Source organism: Tenrec ecaudatus, chromosome 14, assembly GCF_050624435.1.
Source record: "Tenrec ecaudatus isolate mTenEca1 chromosome 14, mTenEca1.hap1, whole genome shotgun sequence".
Lineage (NCBI taxonomy): Eukaryota > Metazoa > Chordata > Mammalia > Afrosoricida > Tenrecidae > Tenrec > Tenrec ecaudatus.
In genome coordinates this window covers 97013666-97037430 of record NC_134543.1, presented here as the reverse complement: position 1 = coordinate 97037430, position 23765 = coordinate 97013666, and the positions used below count along the sequence as shown (strand labels likewise).

The window sequence follows — 23765 nt, the reverse complement described above, 5'->3', positions numbered from 1 at the left end:
TGTCCTCAGCGGGCCACATGTGGCCTGTGGGCTGTAGTTTGAGGACCCGTGGGCTACAAACTAAGTGGCTTAAAACGACCCAGTTTTACTATCTTGTGGTTTTTCATGGTTCATGCGTCTGGGCACAGGTGAGTTTGGTCGTCTGCTCATAATCTGACCAGATTGGAATCAAGGTACCATTTGGGGCATCTGTCTCATCTCAGCTATTTAGTCTTCTTCACCTTCATTTGGATTGCTGGAAAAATTTATTTCTTTGCAGCTGTAGGATGGGGACTACTGCTCTCTTGCCAGCAATTTGCTGGGGATCAGTCTTACTCATGTTCTAGGGCTATAGCTGTTTTACGGCCGGGAAGCTTACTTAAGCAGGAGGACCTCACACCTCTCTGCTACCCAAATCAAGGTAGTGACTATTTCATTACATCCACAGGTTTCACTCACCCTTAAGGCAGGAAGAAGGTACCCCGGGAGCAGGGAATCATGGGATTCAGCCTGCCAAACGGACTCTCCATTTAGTTAGTTCTGTAAGTTTTCTAGTTTGAATATACTGGTGAGTCAAGGGAAAGTGTGAATGCCGCAAATAATTTGTTGTCAATAGCATACTGGAATTTTCCAGTTTCCTTCTGGTAAGAACATATTCATGGTTACCCCAAAGTGCTGTCACTCCCGGCCACTTGTTCTCTCGAAAGGAATGGAAATGGGAGGAGTTATGTTAGCCCCGTGTTGTAAGCTGGATAGTGAGCCCCGAGATCTTTATGGACTAATTTCGCTGAAGGTCACCTTACATGGCATAAGAGAATTTGCAGATGGAAGAAAGCTAAGACTCTTGAAAGGGGGAGATTATCCTGGCTTGCCTAGGTGGACTCTAAATGTTATCAAAATTGTTCCCATAAGAGGGACGCAGAGGGAGATGTGACTATAAAAGGAGATGTAATCATGAAAGCAGCTGGTCGAAGTGATGTGAAAAGGGGTCACAAACCCAGAATGCACGTGGTCTCTGGAAGCTAGCAAAGCAAGAGCACAGATTCTCTGCTAGAGTCTAAAGCATCCGGCCCTACTAACACCTCAACTTCAGCTGTTGAACTTCTGGGCCGAGCTGTTGTGAGGTGCCCGCCAGCAACTCTGACTCCTAGTGACCCTGCTCAGGAGAGAAGGAAACCCCGTCCCGCCCGGCACTCTCCTTGCACTTGTTGCTGTGTGTGAGCTCACTGACGCAGCCACCATCGTTCCATGTCGTGGAAGGTCATCCTCTTTTTCACGGACCCTCACGTTACCAAGCATGCTGCCCTTTTCCAGGGACTCGTCCCTCCTGATAACGCGTCCGAAGTGTGTGAGATGGAATATTGACAACTTGGCTTCGAAGGGGGCATTCTGGTTGTACTTCTGACCGATTTACTATAAGAGAATGAATTTGTGTTGTGTCAGAATGACAGATTCATCACCGAAGCCACAGGAAACAAAGACAGCTCTAATACCTGTACGTAATTCTAGGCACACCAATGGACCATCATTGCCTATATATTTGTCACCCAGCTAAGAGGCCCATTTTTCTTTTTAAACAATGCCCTGGTATTTGCAGGTGAAGATAGAAGAAGAGAAAATGAGCTAGTTCAAGAACCAAATGGTGCATATTGTGTGTTTGCAGTGAGGCAGTAGGCCTTTGAGTAAGAGTTGATCAGGGTCATTAAAGGACTAAGAAAGAAAGTAAGGGAACGAAGCAGGGTAGGTAAGGATGGAGGGAATGAGGATGAAGGGAAGCAAGGTAAGAAAGAAGGGAGCAGAAGTACAGTTTGGCCCAGCCGCCATGCTTGGCTGTAATCGCTGTGACAGTGGCTTCTGTTGGGGAGGATGGGTGACTGCAGGAGCTGAGGGAGTTGCCAGAGATCAACGTCGCAAGAGGGCTGCTTCTCCTCCCAAACGGGGCAGGTCTGTCACGTGCCCGGCTGCTGCAGCTGCGCCTGGCTTCAACTGCTGAGTTACTGGGGATTCCAGAGCTCAGGATCTTCACTTCTCTGTAAAGGTTTTTATGGTGGAAGAGGTATAAAGTATTTTTTTATTTCACTAGACTTAAGTATTCCTGCCCCCCATATTCTCATATAAAGTACAAGGATGGGTCCTAGCACCAGGATGACAAAAACAAAAGGACAAGCCCCCCACCTTAATTTTTACTTGCAAAAATCAAGTAGGGAGGGTGGCGAAGGGCAGTGCTTTTGTGGAACAGCACAAAGAGGGCACTTATGTCTTGATTTTGGGGGGTGGTGGGGTTTTAGATGTCTCAGAAAATGGTCTGTAAGCCTTGGGGAAGAAATCTCTGGCTAATGGTTCATGTGGTCAGCTGCCAACAGAAGGGTTGGTGGTTCAAGGCCACCCAGAGGTGTCTGGGGAAAAAATCGGGTGATCCACTTCTGAAAGCCCAGCCACGGAGAACCCTAGGAGCACAGTCCTACTCTGACCCACACAGGTCACCCCGAGTTGGAGCAACTGGGTTCCCAGTCAATCAACTCCACCTCGTCTCCATTTCCACAGGCCTCAGCTGCGTCCACCAGCTGAATCTGTTCCATGACTAATACCTCCGGTGAAGGCCAAGCATGTGAAGAGGGGGAGGCCCTGACCCGGTTCCTTTTACTCCTTCCTGTGGACACAAACACTGGAGGATGGGCAGGCGGCCTGATAACTGAGATTTTGGTCTTGCCCCACATTTAATTGTAGCTACTGGGATAATGCAAGGTTAGGATCGATGTTTCAAATAAAGTTGCTGTCTTAAGAGTCCTTACAAACCCAATGCAGAATCACAGCAGGCTTTTTGGAGAAGTAGTGGGTACAGTCAACCGTGATTTTGGGTGACCTCCTTGCCTGCCCTACATTTAAGATTGAGTGCATCAGCTCTGGAGAAGAACCTTCCATGCTGTTAATTAATTCTGTTTTAGTATCTCTTTGGCTGTTACATTAAAACCCCCTGATCCCACCTGCCCCACTGCTTTCAATATAGAAGGTTCCTTGTATCCAGAGTCAGCACTGGATGTCTGCTTGTTCGTAAGCTGTCTTAATGGTTATCTTTGCTGAGAAAAACCGTTTTTGCAGCTTGTGTTCTTACTGTCTATTTTTTTGATTGTTGTACTTTTATTTATTATGTGTTGATATAGTTAAAGTTTATTGTGCCAACCTGGCCGATAAACACATGTGAGGTTAATTGAAGGGTGGAGAGATAAATGGCTTGGTGAGCCTCGCCTTTCTAGTTCTCAGGTCTCTTGCTCTCTGATGGTCAGACCAGGGTGCAGCTGCCTTAGCCAGTTCCCTGTTTTAGCTGGCAAGGCTCACGTCCTACAGGATATCCCCGAGGAGAAGACCTAGGAGGACTTTGTGAATTGGTGTTGGACATTTGTGTTAATGTTGGACTTGTGGGCTTGGGCAGCACTGGGTTGGAATGATTCCTTGATGTGCACTTAACCTTTATATAAAACTCTCTCTTGTACATGAGTTTCTGTGGATTTGGTTCTCTAAAGTACCCAGACTAACACACATATATATATTTCTTTTTTTAAAGATCATTTTATTGGGTGTTCTTACAGCTCTTATAAAAATTCATACATCAGTTGTTGCCATCATCATTTTATAAACATTTAATTTTTATTTGAACCCTGGTACCATCTCCTCTCCATCCCCCTAGTGACACCTTGATAAATTATTATTATTTTTATATCTTAAACTGACCGCTATCTCCCTTCACCCACATTTCTGTTGTTCATTCTCCCTCAGTCGGGTAGAGGGGTTATGCTTAGAACATTTCAATCGGTTTACCCCTTCTCCCCTCCTCCCCACATCTTCCCCCTACCCACCTGGTATCGCGACTCCCATTTCTGCTCCTGAGGGGTTTAACTGACCAGGATTCTGTGTTGTGAGCTCTTATCTGTATCAGTGCACATGCTCCAGTCTAGCCAGAACTGAAAGGCAGGGCAGAGGTGATGGTATTGGGGGGTGTCGAAGAAGCCTCAAAGAAACAGGAAGACTGTGTGTGTCCTCATTGCCGTAGGATACCCTGGCTGACTCATCCTTCCTTGTGATCTTTCTGTGAGGGATGTCCTGTTTTCTACAGATGGGTTTTGGGTCTCTGCTCAGACCCTCCCTTGTTCTCAACAATGTTTTTCTTTGTTTTGTTTTGGGTCTGATGCCTGTTACCCGATCCCGTCAACACTTCATGATTGCACAGGCTGGTGTGTTTCTTCCATGTGGGTTTCTTGCTTCTCTGCTAGATGGCTGCTTGTTAACTTCAAACCTTTGAGACCTCAGGCATTGTATCTTTTGATAGTCAGACACCATCAGCTTTCTTCACCACATTTGCTTATGCATCCGTTTTGTCTTCAGCGATTGGGCTGGGAGGTTGAGTATCACAGAGTGCCAGGTTGTTAGAACAAAGTGTTCTTGCATTGAGGGAGGGCTCGAACAGAGACCCAAAGTTCCTCCATTTCCTCAATGTATTTTCAATGCCTCTCTTTACGAATTACTATATTTACATTGTGCACACCTATGTTTATACCTCTATCCTTAGCTTTGCTTCCTAGGTCTTTCCTCTGTTTCCTTTTACCTCCCCCCTGCCCCACTATTACTCTCACCCTTCTGCCTCTTAGTGGTTCCTCTCAGCTAGATTGCTGTTGCTCTAACACCACCAGGACCTCTAGGCCCTCCTCGTTGTTGATTTTAATTCCCTAATTGTTCCCCTGTCTATGGTGTTGTTTGCTCACCTCTCTCCCCTCCCCACCTTCTTCTCCTCCCCAATCCCTCTGGAACCATCGGTCCCATTGCTTGTCTCCTCAGGCTTGTTTCCCATGTCTATATTATAGAAGTAGGCAAAACAACTATAATGGAGACCAAAAAAAGAAAACAGAATATTGATTAAAAAGAGAGGGAGATGATGGCACTGGGATAGCAGGGCACTAATCCTTCCAGGCAGAGGGTATTGTTTGTGTCTCCACACAAATGGGAGCATGAGTGCAGACTCCACTACAGGGCACCAAACCTTGAGGGCAACGTAACCACATGGAGCAACCCCTGAACAGAGAGGTCTACAGGGCGGGCCCCCATCAGAGCCAAACTGACGCCCCCCTAGAAGTCTGTGCTACAGAGGACCACGCTAAGCCGACAGGGTGGGGAGAGGGAATGGCCCGCATGCCCACATGGAAGCCAACCAAGAAGGAAAAAGACAGTGAGGGTCTACACTCTATATCAGCACACCACGCCCAGAGAATTATATCCCTGCTGTGGGGCCAAGAACAGCTGGAGACACGATGTCCTCTCGCTGGAGTGTACCATGATGAGGTCAATACTGGGGACACATGGCAGGGAGTGAGTCCAGTCTGAACCCCACCCCCATAGCAGGGTGAACAAATAAGGGAACATAACACATCCATAATGGAGCAAAGAAAAGCCACAAAGCCCCTGAGGAGCCCCCAAAATAGACTTCAGGCTAAGGGGGGCAGTTCCCGGGACCCCCCCAGGACCGGTGGAAAGATAGCGAACATAAAGGTTAGCGAACAGATCGTTGTACTTTTCAAGAGAAAAACAACAGCAAATCAACCTACTGCCATTGAGTCGGTTGTGCCTCACGGTGACCCATGTACTCCTGAAGCACAGCCAGGCTTCGTCAAACAAGTGACTGGTGGGGCTGGCGACTCATCTTCCCAGATGGGCGTTCTGCTGGTTTCTTCTTTCTCTTGCTTGCTCCTTGGGGCCGTTGGTGGTTGAAGGTCCCTTGTGAGTTCAGTCAGCCTCTCTAGTGAGGTGTTACTGACTCAGCAGGCAGCATCATGACCTGAGCAAGTTGCTCAAAAAAACCCTCCAAACTCCTTGCCCTTGATCAACACCGACTCATAGCAATCCTACAGGACACGGTAGAACTGCGCCTGTGGGGTTAAGAGGCTGTAACTCACTCTTTGGGAATAGAAAGTCCTTTCTCCTGCAGAGTGGCTCATTGTTTGAAACTGCTCATCTTGCAATTAGCAGCCCAATGCGTGAGCACTGCAATAGCTAGGATCCAGTTAATAGGAAGATTCCGTTTAGAAAGAAAAGGAAGGAAGGAAGGAAGGAAGGAAGAAAGGAAGGAAGGAAGGAAGGAAGGAAGAACAGGCTGCTGTGGATTCAGCGTCAACTCTTGGCTAGACCTTGCATGGCAGAGTAGAACTACACTCCATAGAGTTTCAAATTGATGCTTTCTTCGAAGCAGATCGCCAGGCCTTTCTTCCTCGGCATCTTTTGGGCAGACCCAGGCATCAAACAGCACTTTCTCTGTTTGTACTCCTGCTGAGAAACGCCTGCTCACTGATCCTAGTTCTTATCTGCAGTTACGGGCCGGATGTACCAGGAGAGTGATCTGGGTACTGTGAGCACCTCTTTGCAGCTTTCAGGTCTCACTGGGAATCTTCCCCACTGTCAGCTGGACCTCGGAAAGCGTCCTCCAGGTGGGCTCTCACCACCGTCTTTGTCATCCCTCATAAAGCGGGATGGTGGCTGTGTTAACCTCATTTCTCTGCTTACTGTCTTGGCCCCTCCAACCCGTCTATTCCCGAAGATTCCACTCAAAGTCCTTCTGCACCTCCTGCAGCTTCCTTGGCCTAGGGGAACTTTTTACATCAATCTCAAGGTGGGACGGGGGCAGGGCTGCCCTTTGATGTTCCCTGGCAGGCCTTGCTTTTCCTAGGTCTAAGCACGTGCTGTCTCCTCTCCCCATCCTTCTCTGCCTCTTCTCACCTGAAAACCTGAAGCCTGAATCTGGTCCTCCTTTCCACGGTCCTATTGCACCTTCTAGTGGAGTACATGAAACACACACTGCGCTCTGGTGGTGGGTTTACTTATCCTTGGTCCCTGATAGAAAGCCAACTCATGTTATGAGGTCAGCAGACATGAGCACCTAACAAGAAGCTTCCATCTTCACCTCAGTATCACCCCCACCACCTTCCCTTCCAGTCTCAGGTGGAGAACTATCTTTCTAAATGGAATCTTTTGCCTTTGTCCGGGACTCTTCAGGACCTGGTTCTTTTTGCTCTTTCCCTTCCAGTCCCTTCACCTCTGTCTTACCCTGATTTTCTGCCTTAGATCTTCATTCACGGCCCTCTGTGCCCTTCCTCCTCCCCCTCCATCCTGTATAGATTTTCATTTTCATTAGTTTTGGGGTTCTTGCTTTGCAAACATAAGCATACATATATTTGCATTCTTTCTTATGCAAAAGGTAGCATAATTTATATTCTCTTCTGCAGTTTGGTTTTTTACTTAACAATATATCTTGGGGGGAAAATCATTCCATGTTTGCTTATAGAGATTTTTCTTTCTTTTTTATACTTCCAAATATTTTTATATGGAATTAATTCACCAGGTCTCTATTAGGAAAATTTTAACTGTTATAAATAATGCAGCAATGAATAACCATTGCATGTGTTGTTACCTATTTGGGGAAATGCACCTTTTGGATGGATTCAGAAAAGTGAGATTGCTAGGTCCAAGTGTACATGCACATGTAATGCTCCTAGATGTTGTAAAGGTGTATATGCATGTGCTAGGCATTCCTTCCTGGGGGTTCAAAGCAGTTTGCATTTCCAACAGCAAGGCACTGACGTGTTGCAATACAATGCGTTGTCCACATGGTGGGTGAGCACTGTCACCTGAGTGTAGTTTGATTTGCCATTCTCTGGTGATGAGATTGAGTATTTCCTCCGTACTGCAGGACGATTGGCCTCTCTTTAGAGCTGCTTTTTCTTTTCATTGTGTACAACTTTAAAATTTTAATTTTCTGTCTCAGGTTTTTCCTGTATGTATTTTAACAGTTTTCTTAATTGCCCAACTCATTAAAAATTGCCCAACTCATTTCTTTTTTTTAAAACAATTTATTAGGGGCTCATACAACTCTTATCACAGTTCATACATATACATACATCAATTGTGTAAAGCACATCTGTACATTCTTTACCCTAATCATTTTTTTCTCCTCTTTTCTTTTTTTACATTTTACTAGGCACTCATACAACTCTTTTTTTTTTATTCTTTTGCCCAACTCATTTCTTAATTGCCCAACTCATTAAAATTTAATCCACTGAATTGTATGGTATGTGAATTACAAGACTTAAAATGGTTAAAAAATTTGTTTACAGACACAAAAAGAAAAGCCAGGAGCCAACATTATACATAATGCAGATAGAGTGACTGAGAGCACCTCTCGAAGTTAAAGCAGGCACCTCTCTGATTGTGGTAAACACTACAGTCGAAATCCTACAAGAGAAACGTGGTAGCAGTTGTACAACAACTTCTTGATAGGACTTAACTATTGATTTGTATGATATCTGGATTGTGTCCAACTAAAATGGTTTATATTTTAAACAGATAATATTTGAATAGTTTTATTGGCATGTAGTGCACGTATCATACAATTCAATAGTTTAATCATGTTAAAAAGAATTGCACAATCATCACCACAATGAATTTTAAAATATATTCTTCTTTCTTGTACTGATTGCTGTTGCTCCCATTTCCCCATCACAATCCATCCATCTACCCATTGTGTCAAGCACATTTGTACTTCTGTTATCATCTTCATTTTCAAAATTTTCTTTCTACTTGAGCTCTTGATATCAGCTAATTTCTCTCCTCCCCTCATGAACCCTTGATAATTTATAAATTATTATTTGTTCATGTTTCTCCCATTGGTTCTTTATAAGTACTGTACAGGGTTTTTTCCCTTTAGGAGGTTGCTTCTCCGCATTTACCCACATGAAATATAATCCCTTTCCTTGGTTTGAAGACTCTATACACTAGAGGAATTAATCCTGTCAGAAATGAATTTAGATATTTTCTTACAAGTAGTCAAATTTGTCAATCTTACCTTTCATTGCTTCTGGATTTTGAACCACTTTTAGAACTATTTTCCACTTCTAGATTATACAATAATTTACCATCATTGCTTTTGGTACTTGTGGACTTTTGTTTTTTTTGTTTAAATCTAGGATACAGTTAAATTATATTCTAGTGTATATTCTGAAGTAGGAAACTAAGTTGATTTAGTTGACTACCTGCAATTATTAAAAAAAATCCAACTTTTGCCCAGTGTTAAGGTTTTTATGTCAACTTGACCGGGCCAGATTCTCAGTTTTGGGCAGTGAAGGCCTAGAAACCCCCGATAATGAGATCACCTGAAGGGTGTGACCTGCTTCCAATATAAGTGGGAGGCTTGCTTGCCTTTTGCTGTGTCTGGAGCTTGCATCTGGATCCTCAACCCCGGCTTCTTTGGACTTGAATCAGTTGCCTTCTGTTTTTGCCTGCCAGTCCTAGGTGTCCTCACTAGTCTGCCCTCTCATCTGTCAACTTTGGATTCAGTTGCCTCTGCGGCTAGAAGCCTCTCACCTACCTACCTAGCTTGAGTTCATTAACCCCTATAGCTATTGAGTTATCTGACTCATGGACTTGGGACTTACTTATCTCTACAACTCTGTGAGCCATATCCTTGATATAAATCAATCAATCAATCTATCTATCTATCTATCTACATATGAGCCCTGATGGCATAGTGGTTACCTATTGCATACAGCACCCATTGGGCTGTTAACAGTCAAGGACAAGGACAGCAGTTTGAAACCACCGGCCACTCTTCAAAGAAAGATGAGACTTGCTTTCTACTCCAGTAAAGGATTGCGGTCTCAGAAACGCACCTGGAGCAGTCCTACACGTCCCATAGGGTCACTATGAGTTGGAATCAACTCACTGGCAATGAGTTTTTCTGTATGGAAACTTCATGTGTACGTGTGTCTAGAGAACCCGACCTAGAATACCCACTGAGTTGACATGCTATTTTTATCATGTTCTGCATTTCCAAATACACTTGTTATGTTTTTGACTTCCTGTTCTATCTGTCTGTTCTCAATATCACTGTTTTAATCAGAGACACTTCGCAAAATGTTTTGATGGCAGTGGGACTATTCTTCCCACATTGCTCTTTCTTTTCAGGGTTTTCCTAATCAGGATTGCTCATTTATTAAAAATATGAATTGTGTTTGTGGACCTTAAACCTTAAAACTGAAGTGTTGGCATAACCGAAATGGGTGGCTTCTGGCCTAAAATGAAACTCCTAAATGAAACAAAATTAAGACAGGTCTGAGTTAAACTGAAATCTTCACTTCTGCTGATCTGAAGAAGCAATTCAACCTTTCTGTCAACACTTCATCGCTGTGGCATAAAGAGACTAAGAATCGGGATTCTGGCTGCGCTGAGGGATGACTGAGAGTGTCCGCCAGGAATGTTTACTCAGCTAGGTTAGAAAGGAATTCCCTGCCTGCCCCTGGAGGGTTAGAATTAGACATTTTAAGATGGAGCTTATAACTGTCTCATAACTGTAACCCAGATAAGGTCAATGCTAATTAACCAAGTCTTAATCACAGTCCATTCCCCACCTCCCCTTTCTCTCCCCTTTCAAGTCTCCTTCGCTCTTCATCCAATGTTTCATCTTGTGCAGGGCGTTCATGGTGACTGAGAACAGTTTCAGGAGTCCTTTTCACATCTCCTTAATGTAAAATCTCATTCCATCAGTTGTTTTCGCTTGACATTGTCAATGTTATTAAATCAGTCATCCAAGTGAGTCCACATTGTGTCAAATACCTTCTCAAAAGAGACATTGAATAACAGGTGCCTCTAGGTGCATATGACAAAATGTACACATAGAGGTTAGCTTTTTAACAGGTCAAATTTCTAGTCTACATCAGCACACTGAGAAAGACAAGTATGCATCTGCACTTATCATCAAATGGCAAGTTTGTGGTTTTTCCCCAAAACTATTTTTATAGGCGCGAATGCAGACATACCATTCCATAGTTCAATCATATCAAGCAGTATCGTACAATTGCTACCCCAAATCAGTTTCAGAACATTTTTAAAAATCATTTTATCAGGAGCTCATATAGCTCTTACCACAATCCATACACACATCCATTGTGTCAAGCACATTTGTACATATATTGCCCTCATCATTCCAAAAACATTTTCTTTCCACTTGAGCCTTTGATATCAGCTCCTCATTTTCCCCTCCCTCCTCACTCCTCCCTCCCTCATGAACCCTTGATAATTTATGAATTATTATTTTGTCATATTTTACACTGTATGATATCTCCCTTCACCCACTTTTCTGTTGTCCATCCCTCAGGGAGGAGGTTATATGTAGATCCTTGTAATCGGTTTCCCCTTTCTACCCCACCTTCCCTCCACCCTCCAGGTGTAGCCACTCTCACCACTTGGCCTGAAGAGATAATCTGCCCTGGATTCCCTGTTTCCAGTTCCTATCTGTATCAGTGTACATCTTCTGGTCTAGCCGGATTTGTAAGGTAGAATTGGGATCATAGTAGTGGTGGTGGGGAGGAAGCATTTAAGAACTAGAGGCAGAAGCTCGGGAGTTTGGGGAAGCCCGAGGTGGCACAGTGGTTAGTAGTTCGAAATCTCCAGGACGCTGTGCGGGAGGACGAATCGTCCTACTCGGAACCCCTGTCCTATAGGCTCGCTAGGAGTTGGCATCAACTGATGGCAGCCACCATGGAGCAGTGCGCATGTGTGGAGAGAGAGCTGGACAAGGTGCTCACCTACGGGCAGCACTGCGAGCTGAGCCTGGAGGAGCTGCTGCACTACGTGGGCCAGCTGAGGGCGGAGCTGGCCAGCGCAGCCCTCCAGGGGACCCCTCTCTCAGCCACTCTCTCCTTGGTGATGTCCCAGTGCTGCCGGAAGATCAAAGACACCGCCCAGAAGCTGGCTTTGAACCACAAGGACATTCACAGCAGCGTGTCCCGCGTGGGCAAAGCCATAGACAGGAACTTCGACTCGGAGATCTGCGGCATGGTTTCCGATGCGGTGTGGGACTCGCGGGAGAAGCAGCAGCAGATCCTGCAGATGGCCATCGTGGAGCACCTGTACCAGCAGGGCCTGCTCAGCGTTGCCGAGGAGCTGTGCCAGGAGTCAACGCTGAGTGTGGACTTGGACTTCAAACAGCCTTTCCTGGAGTTGAATTGCATCCTGGAAGCTCTGCATGAACAGGACTTGGGCCCTGCCTTGGAATGGGCCGTCTCCCACAGGCAGCACCTACTGGAACTCAACAGCTCACTGGAGTTCAAGCTGCACCACTTGCACTTCATCCGCCTCCTGGCAGGCGGCCCGGAGAAGCAGCTGGAGGCCCTCATCTACGCTGGGCACTTCCAGCCCTTTGCTCGGCTGCACCAGCGTGAGATCCAGGTGATGATGGGCAGCCTGGTGTACCTGCGGCTGGGCTTGGAGAAGTCACCCTACTGCCACCTCCTGGACAACAGTCACTGGGCTGAGATCTGCGAGACCTTCACCCGGGACGCCTGTTCCCTGCTGAGGCTTTCTGTGGAGTCCCCTCTGAGCGTCAGCTTTGCCTCTGGCTGTGTGGCCCTGCCCGTGCTGATGAACATCAAAGCCGTGATCGAACAGCGCCAGTGCACTGGAGTCTGGAGTCACAAGGATGAGTTGCCGATCGAGATTGAACTTGGCATGAAGTGCTGGTATCACTCGGTGTTTGCTTGCCCTATCCTCCGCCAGCAGACGTCAGACTCCAACCCTCCCATTAAGCTCATCTGTGGCCACGTGATCTCCCGAGATGCGCTCAACAAGCTCATTAACGGAGGGAAGCGCAAGTGTCTGTACTGTCCGATGGAGCAGAACCCGGCAGATGGGAAATGCATCATCTTCTGATTCCTGCTGCAAGGAACTTTGTTGAAGGCCTTCAGTGTCTGAGCCTTGTCAGGTGGTTGGCCCAGAGGCTCTGATCATTGCAGAGCAGCCGGCTGATGGGGCTCCCTCCAGGAACCGAGGAAGAGAACCACCTGTCCTGGGCAGGCAGCTGGCTCCTCTGCTGGCAGGGATGGACTGCACCAGCCTGTTCTCAAGTCCATTGTAGCTGCTGTTGGCTTCGTAGCAACTGAGTAGCTAAGGACTTGGCCTTCAGCAGACATCTGCCCATCCCTGCCTTCAGCCAGGGCTCTTAACTGCCACACCATGTCCAATGGCTGGCAGCCCACAGGTCCCAACTGTGGCCATCTCCCTCCCACTGTACAATAAACTCTATGTATCTACTTCCTACTGTAAATAGTCTGAGTGAAAAAAAAAAAGAACTAGAGGAAAGTTGTATGTTTCATCGTTGATAACCTGCACCCTGACTGGCTCATCTCCTCCCCATGACCCTTCTATAAGGGGATATCCAGTTGTCTACAGATGGGCTTTGGGTTCCCACGCCGCATACCCCCTCATTCACAATGGTATGATTTTTTGTTCTTTGATGTCTGATACCTGATCCCTTTGAATCTTGTGATCGCACAGGCTGCTGTGCTTCTTCCATGTGTGCTTTGTTGCTTCTGAGCTAGATGACTGCTTGTTTACCTGAAAGCCTTTAAGACCCCAAACGCTGTATCTTTTGGTAGCCAGGCACTATCAGCTTTCTTCACCACATTTGCTTGTGCACCCATTTGTATCTGGGAGGTGAACACACAATGATAAGATTGTTTGATCTTTGATGCCTGATACCTGGTCCTTTTTACACCCATGGTCCCACAGTCTGGTGTGTTTGTTCCATGTGGGCTTTGTTGCTTCTAAGCTAGATGGCTGCTTGTTTACCTGCAAGCCTGAACAGAACCCTCTCTAACTAACCATACAGCCATACATTCTTACTATAATTGCAAAAACCTACTTCAGAACAAAGGTACAGTTATAAATTTTGAAGAAACTTGTATGGTTATCTGTATATGAAATCCTGGATACATAAATCTTTTGCGACAGTAACTAATAATTAACCTTGGGGCATGGCAGAGGAGATTGGGAAGATATGGGGAGGTAACAACAATGAGAACTAGAAAGAACACAATGTTCTGAAATTGACTGGTGAGGATTGTACAACTCTTCTTAATATGATGGAACTATTAAATTGTACATGAGAATTAAATGCCAATAAAACTTAAAATTTCCAAAAAAAGAATGAAGAAATTATTCCAAAACTAATTGAGATGATGACTGCACTGTTTAAAAAATATGCTTAAACCAATGAATTATATCGTATATGAATTATATCTCAATGAAACTGATAAAATTTAAAATAAAGCAGTCAACTTGCTGCCTTCAACTTAAAGCCAACTTACAGCGACCCCATAGGGCAGCCTAGAACTGTTCCCCTGAGCTTCTGAGACCATAACTGTTTATGGGAATAAAAAGTCCTGTCTTTCTCCCAGAGCAGGTAGTGGTTTTGAACTGCTGACCTAGTGGACCACAGGCCCAAACATGACCACTTGTTAATTCCTGATGAACTGGACTGAACTCTTTAATGAATTTCTAACCCAGAGTCACTGTATTCTTAAAAACATTTTATTAGGGGCTCATACAACTCTTATCACAATCCATACATATACATACATCAATTGTATAAAGTACATCCATACATTCTTTGCCCTAATCATTTTCAAAGCATTTGCTCTCCACTTAAGCCCTTTGCATCAGGTCCTCTTTTTTCCCCCTCCCTCCCTGCTCCCCCCTCCCTCATGAGCCCTTGATAATTTATAGATTATTATTTTGTCATATCTTGCCCCATCCGGCGTCTCCCTTCACCCCCTTCTCTGTTGTCTGTCCCCCAGGGAGGAAGTCACATGTAGATCCTTGTAATCAGTTCCCCGTTTCCAAACCACTCACCCTCTACTCTCCCAGTATCGCCCCTCACCCCCTGGTTCTGAAGGTATCATCCACCCTGGATTCCCTGTGCCTCCAGCTCCTATATGCACCAGTGTACAACCTCTGCTCTATCCAGACTTGCAAGGTAGAATTCGTATCATGGTAGTTGGTGGGGAGGAAGCATCCAGGATCTGGGGGAAAGCTGTATTCTTCATCGGTGCTACATCGCACCCTGACTGCAGAGTCACTGTTTTTTGAAAGCTTAAAAAAATCAAGTTATAGTCTTATCCGTTTGTGGGTCCATGTTAGTAATGAGAACTCTTTACGGTACACACATAAGCATTCAAGCCTGGAGCGTTGGAGTGATCTGCTTTAAGGTCTCAAGAAAGCTGTTGACTTCTTATGGCAGGACATTGTCACTGCCCCTGTGCAGTGGAGACCAATTTCCATGTTTAAGTATAAAGGAAACTTCAGAGATTTTTCAGGCTTAGATTATAAGGCCTTGTTAACAGGAATGCCAAAATTCCATGTTGCTCACCTTCCCACCACGATCACTGTAGACCAATATCTTCAGCTTATGTACAAAAACAAATGTGGTGCAGAAAGCTGATGGTACCCGGTTATCAAAAGATACAGCATCTGGGGTCTTAAAGGCTTGAAGGTAAGCAAGCGGCCATCTAGCTCAGAAGCAACAAAGCCCACATGGAAGAAGCACACCAGCCTGTGTGACCACGAAGTGCCAAAAGGATCACGTATCAGGCATCAAAGAACAAAAGCTCATATCATTGTCAATGAAGGGGAGTGCAGATTGGGGACTCAAAGCCCATCTGTAGGCAACTGGACATTCCCTTACCGAAGGGTCGCCGGGAGGAGACGAGCCAGTCGGTGCAGTATAGCAACAATGAAACATACAATTTTCCTCTAGTTCTTAAGTGCTTCCTCACCCCCACCACCTTTATCATGATCCCAATTCTACCTTACAAATCTTGCTAGACCAGAGGATGTACCTTAGTATAGATAGGAACCAGAAACACAGGGAATCCAGGACAGATGATCCCTTCAGGACCAGTGGTGAGAGTGGCAATACCAGGAGGGTAAAGGGAGGGTTGGGTGGAAAGGGGGAACCAATTATAAGGATCTACATATAACCTCCTCCCTGGGGGACGGACAACAGAAAAATGGATGAAGGGAGACATTAGGCAGTGTAAAATATGACAAAATAATAATTAAAAATTTATCAGGGGTTCATTAGGGAAGTGGGAACGCAGAGGAAGGGGAAAAATGAGGAGGTGATGCCGGGGGCTCACTCAGGTTGAAAGTGAATGTTTTGAGACTGATGAGGGCAATAGATGTACAAATGTGCTTGGCATACAATGGATGTATGTATGGATTGTGATAAGAGTTGTACCAGCCCCCAATAAAGTGATTTTTAAAAAGGGGAATGCCAATTATATATAGGTTATTTTTCCTGAAATTGAACATAAAATATGAAACAAAGGAAACAAATGAATTCAAGCCAAGAATACTTGTTGAGAATGAATGAGACATGTGATGCAATATATTAAGACATGACATACTTATCACTCATCATCAAAAACTTCAATTTCCTGCCTGAAACAGACTTGAAAAATAGTACAAGATAGCTTATATTTTAAAAAGCCTATATAACACCTTTAAGACCTAGTTTACATTCAAAACTAATATGTGGAGCCCCTTTCCTTCCATATAATAGTGCCCTTATATATTTTGAAGCCGATTTTACTTTAAGTAATTTATACTATCATGGAGACAGCTAGAGTCTTTTTATATCTTGCATGCTTTAGGAAATTCTTAAAGTCTTAAAATGATTTATTATGAATGGTTTATAATGAGTTGGAAGAGCCCCCAATAAAATGAAAAAAGATATTCATTAAATGTTTACTCTTAATATGAAAGTCTTCCAACATAGTTTCTGACCAATAAAGAAATGTTTCTTAGGTGCTTTGCGGTATGTGAACTATGGAGCATTAACCAAGGTTGAACGGTAAAATTTGATTCTAGCTACCAATAGTTGAGTATTATTTTCAGACAGCAAGAAATACCTACACCCCACTATCCTTGAAATTCCTGTTTTAAGAGGAAACCAATTTTGCAGACAATATTATAAAGAATATAAGAACTACATAGAGAGGGTATTAAGAAAGATATTCTCCTTTTGTAAGGTATAAATTACAAATGCATAGAATGTGTATCTAACATGGGATGGCTAACACTTGAAATCATAAAACCATTTCTCTTTTAAACCTCTCCAATTCCTGCAATTTTTGCTAGCGTAAACAAGAAAAGAAGGCTCCTTGGCCTAATCAAATGTAGTTACCAAAAAAACCTGAAATGGATCTGAAACTATTGGCACATGAAAGGTACAGTTTTTATATAATTCAAAGTTCCCATTGTAAAGGATAGAGGAGTTAAGACCTGACACTTGATGTATATGGAACTGGAGAGATCATTCACTAAATTCAACTTTCACATTTCTAGTCAAACTGAAAGTCTTATAGTAAATATTCAAACATTCCATATGTGTTAGGCTGGGTTGACTAGAGAAGCAAAGCCAGTGGCTCATATGTGTAAGAGAAAGCTTTACATTAAGAAGTAATTGTTTATCAGGGAAACATCCCAACCCGGTTCAACTCCAGTCTGTAAGTCTGGTACTAGTCCATTAGTCCCTCTTCAGGCTCATGCAGTTACAAGCAATGATGCTGAATGCAGGAATATTACTGGCCCTTGGATGCAAAGTCTTATGGATCCCATGGCGGTGCCCATGTGTCTCCAGGACTGTGACATGTCTCAGAATGACTCTCCGCCATGATCATGAAGGCAGACAGAGGCGGGGAGGTTCCCAGGACCTTCTTTATGAGAAGACCATGCCCACAAGGAGGCACCATCAGGCTGTGACCTGATTGACAGGCTAGACTCCACCTCTATACTTTTATATATCAACACTTGACATGAAATTATGTAACTCTAAAACTGAATCTTCAGTTACAATTGAATAAATGTAAGATTTTAGTAACCCTAAACCTAACCCTAACCCCAACCCTAACATTAATCCTAACCTCTAACCCCTAATCCTACCCCCTAACCCTAACCCATAAACATAACCCTAACAGTAACCCCTAACCCTAAACCTAACTCTTAACCCCTAATCCCTAACCCCTAAACCTAACCCTAACCCTAAAAAAAAAAAAAAGAAGATTCTACCAGATGAAAAGCTGGAATTGAAGTATGAGTAAACTTCATACTCTGTGCTACTAATTGGACCCTTCTTTTGGGACGCAGCCAATCATCAGTCCTTTCACCAACACAGCATGGAAGAAGATAAAAGTCCAAATGAGGTGACTTGCTGTAGTCCAAAATTTAGTAATCCACGGTCGCTGACATGACATTGCTGTGGAGATCAAGTGTGTGTCTCCATATTTTAATTTGTCTGCTGTCTTTCTTGTTAAGGGCACCCTGCTTACAAAGGAGACCCATGAACTCTCACACCTCAGCCACCACAGACACTGCCTTTGCACTAACCTGCTTCTGATGGGTAGCTGCCCTGGTGGCGCTGTCAGCTAAGCTTTTGACTGCTAACTGCAAGGTCAGTGGTTCAAACCTCCCAGATGCTCCAAGGGAGAAAGATGAGTTTATCTCCTTCTTTGAAGCTTTACAACTTCAAAAACACTGTATCGAGTCACTATGCGTTGGAAGTGCCTGGACAGCGGTGTCTGTTGTTGGCTGTTTTATTCTCTCATAAGTGGTTGGCCTTGTCATCACCACGCCTTTCTCTGTCCAGTAAACGCCAACGGTTTTCACTAGTTTTAGAAATGTTAACTGTTGGCCGTTTCCTTTTCCTTTGTCTAGATTTGGCTTGTGCCTCTCTCTTCCCTTTCTGGAACTAGTACATTCCTTATTTTCAGACAAAATTACCCCCTTTCCTTAAATAATGTCCATTCTATAATATCCAATTTAAGTTACTTGGGAAAGATTTTGCTTTCAAGGCTGCAACAATGCAGTGAGCTGCTTACTATGGACCTCCTAACCATAGTCATTGTGTTTCCCACACCGTGATGGGGTGGGACCATGCAGAGAAGGCAAATGGAACCTGTGACGATTTGGGTTTGTGCCACCTTGGCTAGATCATGATTCTCAGTATTGTGGTTGACCTCCATGTTGTGACTTGATATACGTCTCTTCCACCATGTGCTTTGTAAATCCTGACTTCTGTGTTTGTTTTGTTAATGAGTCAGGTTAAGGGGAGGGTATCCTCAAGTTACTGCCCATATTGGTGTCAACAGCCTTGCTTGAGTCATGCCTTTACTTTGCAAAAGAAAAAAGGAGAGAGAAGTAAGCAGAGAGAGGGGATCTTGTCTACCACCAAAAGAGAAGGAGTAGAGTGTACCTTTTCGACCCAGGGTCCCTGTGAAATTCTTAGACCTTTGAAATAGAGTTGTAACAAAGATGGTGGGAAGCAATGGGGGAGAAATGGAAGTAACAGAAGCAGCAGACTCCAGATACCAGCAGGAAACGACATGCAGGCCTTCTGACCCATGGAACAGAGAGGTGAGCACTTTTGAGCCAAGACTAGCTGATGGAGTGCGGTACTTCTGGCACCAATCAGTGAAGCTGAAGAGTCTGCTGCTTCCCTGATAAACCTACCATCGTGTGCATTGCCTGTGAATTAGTGAACGCAGCAAAGAAGTCAAGCGTGCCATAGGACGGACGGCTGTGCCAGCATTGGCACAAAGGCTAGGGGGAGGAAGTATATCCACACTCCCCTGCTTCCTAGGCTATTGATCTTTATAATGACACCTCCCAATTGGTGATGTTAGTGGAGGTTTGTGGAGACACGCTGCCATGCCATTTTTCACTGTTGTTAAAGACAGAAAATTTTGTCAAAATGAGTTCATTTTCATTAACTCCTTAGATTATTAAGATTATCTCCTTTACATTAATACTTATTTATCATTAAATAAATCACACCAAGTTCCCTGAAGAAATCGTATCTAACTTAAGCATACCACCTGGAGGTAGGAATCATTAGCTTTCCATAAGGTTGTCTTTTTGCTCGCCTTATAGCACCCTATGAAAAAGAAAGTTTTAGACTGACTTGAAGGCCGTGTTATACCAATTAAATTGTGTATTATATATTTTCCATGTAATTTTCAAATGGATCCATTTATATTAAGGTATTTCAGAGTAGCTACTGAAAGCCTAATTCATAAAATAGAAACCAGTAGCAAGGTCTCTTGGAATTGAGGCTTAGGGCAACTGCGTGTGGCACAGCTGGGGGGTGGGGGCGGTATACGTAGGGGTGGGGGGTGGGGGAGAAACCTAGATCTAATGATGGATCTTTCTATTAAACTGAAGTCGTCAAGATAGATTCCCATCTCCCTTTATAGGCAACTCAACATAGATTTCATTCAAGTAGACACCATCTCAGGTGAGATTCACACACTCCCTGGGGGTCTGGAGCCCTTTCAAACAACAGGTTCATAGGATCTCTCCCTGTGCGTTTCTTTATGGTTTGATGACACTCATCAGCTGCATACCACTTCCAAAACAGCACAATACAACAACAACAAAACCAACACAGACATGTGGAATTGGCTGCATAATTCCAGGCTGTTTCCATTAGATTGAACAATATTAAAATGATTGGGGATCTCCCTTAGATCTAGTCTGAGGACCTTTGTCTCAAAACTTGGGGCATAGAACCCCTGCCCCCAAACTTGGGACAAGTAACCCTTACAATTTTTTAGTATTAATCTTCTGGGGCAAGGGTTTTAATAAATAAGTGGTGTTAGTGGTAGATAAAATGACTTCCTTATTGATTAAAGCATTTAAAAGTTTCTTCATTAATCTCTATGATAGTTTTTCTCAGTACGTTTCTTGCCTTTGAAGGAGAGGAAGGACCCATGTTGGACTCTTTGGCACTGATGTGGCTGTGTGACTTTCTTTAAATCCCTGCTTTTCATGGTGGGCCAAGGTATTTGGGCCACCCCTGGGCTCATTCTGGGGGTTGGGGGCATGGGAACTTGGAAGGTAGAAGAAACTTTAATAACTGAGTTACGTCATTGCCTTTGCTTTCCACTGTTTGAGAGGCCTCTTAGGTTGGTGAGCTTGGATTTTAATAGTGGCAGTGGTAGGGGAAGAAGCAAAGCTGAAGGGCAGTAGGCCTTAGAGGACTGCTTTTAATTTGGGTCCTGGGTGAAATAAGAAGCCCTGGATGCCTTCAGAGTATCTCTTAAGACACAGCTGAGTCAGTAAAATGTTTATAGAACATCCTTAAGCTAGTCTGCAGGTTCTGGCAAGTGCGATGAATTCAGTTTGTTGGACAGAAACGTCAGGATTAGTGCCACACTTGGAAATAGAGGTGGGAAAGTCAGTGTGTCCTCCTTGGTAATGAGAACTAGTGAACTAGAGGCAGTAGGTTTAAAGTTAAATATGAGCCATCGGTGATGTTAGAGTAGACCAGCCTCTAGCATCCACGGGGGTTCATAGGAGCAATTGTACGGTTATAGTATACGAAGATCATAGTAAAGTCATGGAAGCTGGATAGATAGGAGAGAGAGTGAAATAAAGGAGTCAGACACATTTTATGGTAGCATGCTCACCTTCGGATGGCCATGAGCTCAGCAGCCAGGTCCAAAAAGAGAGCGGGTGGGGCGGAGGGGTGGAGTCGGGGGAGAAGGAGAGAGGTCTCTTCTTTATTTCTGACCAAGGCCTGTATATACTTAGGGGCGTGATTGCAGGTAACCACAGAAAGGGGCTGTACAATAGGCATAAGTGTGACAGGAAGGGGATGAGCTAGGGATTTAGCTGTACACAAAATAGGAAGGGGAGGGACTAGGGGTACACATGTGACAAGATGGGTGGACCCTTGACTCGATGGCAGCCTAACCTTGGTCACCCTTGAGTGGGCTTGACCTCCCGGGGCTCTTCTTCAGGGAAACAATCTATTATCCTTATCAGAAGGGAGTGGACCCTACTTAGGGTGGGACAGACTAGACAGTCTGGTTGCTGTAGGTGGCTGATAACCCTTAGGGAGAATAACCTCTAAGCCACTTGCATTGACCTCCAAGTGTACAGTCATTTACCATGTATAGCAAGCAGCATCTTAGGTTTGGCATGTATTTGAGAGAGACAACCTGGGGAGAAATCTTTTTGTATCCCACATGATTAATTGGTTAAATCTGGACTAGCAAGGAGCCTAGATCCCAAACTAGCATCCCTGTAGGGGAAAATTTATTTATCAAGGGTGTTTTAAAAGCTTTTAAAAGTTAAATTTATGTCTACCTTAGAGGAGTTATTTAAGGTCCCCCCCACACCCCCGACAAGGCTGCTCAGTATAAGTTTGTCTTGAAGGGCTTTTCGTTTTGTTTCTCTTGAATTCTCTTATTTCTGGGGAGCTAGAAAGCTGTTATATTAGTCTCCCTCCCCCCCAGTCATTTTTGTTTCTTTTCTAAAATTTCATTTTATTTTTTAATCGTGTTTTTAGGGACTCATAAAACTCTTATCACAGTCCATACATACATCAATTGTGTAAAGCACATCTGTGCATTCATTGCCCTCACCATTCTCAAAACATTTGTTCTCCACCTAAGCCCCTGGCATCAGCTCCTCATTTTTCCCCTCCCTCCCCGCTACCCCCTCCCTTTCCCCTCCCTCATGAGCCTTTGATAATTTATAAATTATTATTTTGTCATATCTTGCCCTGTCCGACGTCTCCCTTCACCCACTCTTGTGTTGTCCGTCCTCCAGGGAGGAGGTCACATGTAGATCCTTGTAATCGGTCCCCCTTTATGTTTTGTTTCTTTATGGCTCAGATCAGCTCTTTTGTTTTCAGATTAAAGAGACCTCTCTTTCCTTGATTATTGTAGGGACTACTACTTAGTATGAACCAGTTTAATAAAAATTCTGACTTCTTCCTCAATAAATCCTTTAGCGAAGAAGAAAAAGGGAAATTGTAAAAAGGAAGTTCAGCTGGAGGAAGCTGCTGTAAAACCCTGACAAGCTCAGGAAGGGTGAGCTGTTGGGTGGGGGTGGGAGGTGAGAAAGGGACAGGCCCTGAAATTGCAGTTCTTCATGTAGTTTAGTAAATCTTGAGATTGCATGTTGCAGGGAGAGAAGCATTTCTTTACTGTCCTGTTGTCGCTTGGACACCTCTTGGTATGGATCAGAAAAGGATCGTATTGTTTTTAGAGTAGATGATTTTTGATGCATATGACTTTTGTTAAAACTTGCCCAAGAGCCTGGGAAGTGTGTGAAAAACAAAACAAATATCTCGATGTATTTAAAAAACAAAAGATTGAGCTTTCCTAGTTGCTTATGGCTGGAAAGTGGAAGTTGAGTTCTGCTGGCCACTTTGGCCTAGCAAAGCAGAAGTTACAAAGGAGGAAAACTGTTGCATACTGCAAAATGAAGTGATTAGTGCCAGCAGCCGCACACTAGCTCGGAAGATTCAGACGCTGACGTTCTAGCTCTGAGCATCTCCGCTTCTGAAAACAAAGAGATGGCAGCCGTGAACAGACAAACTCCAGTTCCCATAGTTCCCAGGGTCTGAACATCTTCAGACTTAAAAACCCAGTTGGATGTATAGATACTGGAGCAAAAGCAAAAGAAATTAAGAAGTTGTTAATAAACTCAAAAGACCTAGAAACCAAAGAAAACTAGAGTTCTGGTTGAGAGATGACCCTGTGGAGAGGATTTGAGCTCAAAGCTTTGAGCAGACACCCCAGGGCTCTGTTTCCATAGTCTTTGGGGTTTGCTAGAGGCAAGATCCCTGTAATCCCCCCACTGCCACCCAGATGTCAGTGAGCTAAACTATGTGGACTCTGAAATTAAAGGACTGAGAATTCTTTAAAGAAAAAAAATCTGTGCATCCATTTCCTTCTAGTAGGCTCCAACCCGTGGCACTCCCGTACACAGCAGACACACACAGACGCAGGCAATAACGATTCTGAGTCATGGGAACGCCATGTGCTACAGGGTACACCTGTCCCATAGGATTTTCAAAAGGAGCCCTGGCGGTGCAGGGGTTAAGTACTTGACTGCTAACAGGA

General features: G+C 44.2%; 1 protein-coding gene and 1 pseudogene across 2 annotated transcripts in view; both read left to right on the top strand.

Annotated features, from left to right (window-relative positions):
* The window catches only part of GPR176 (G protein-coupled receptor 176), a 171787-nt gene that overhangs the window by 78687 nt on the left and 69335 nt on the right, over positions 1-23765 (top strand). The window lies entirely within an intron of this gene.
* On the top strand, positions 11551-13007 carry LOC142425579 (E3 ubiquitin-protein transferase RMND5B pseudogene; annotated as a pseudogene).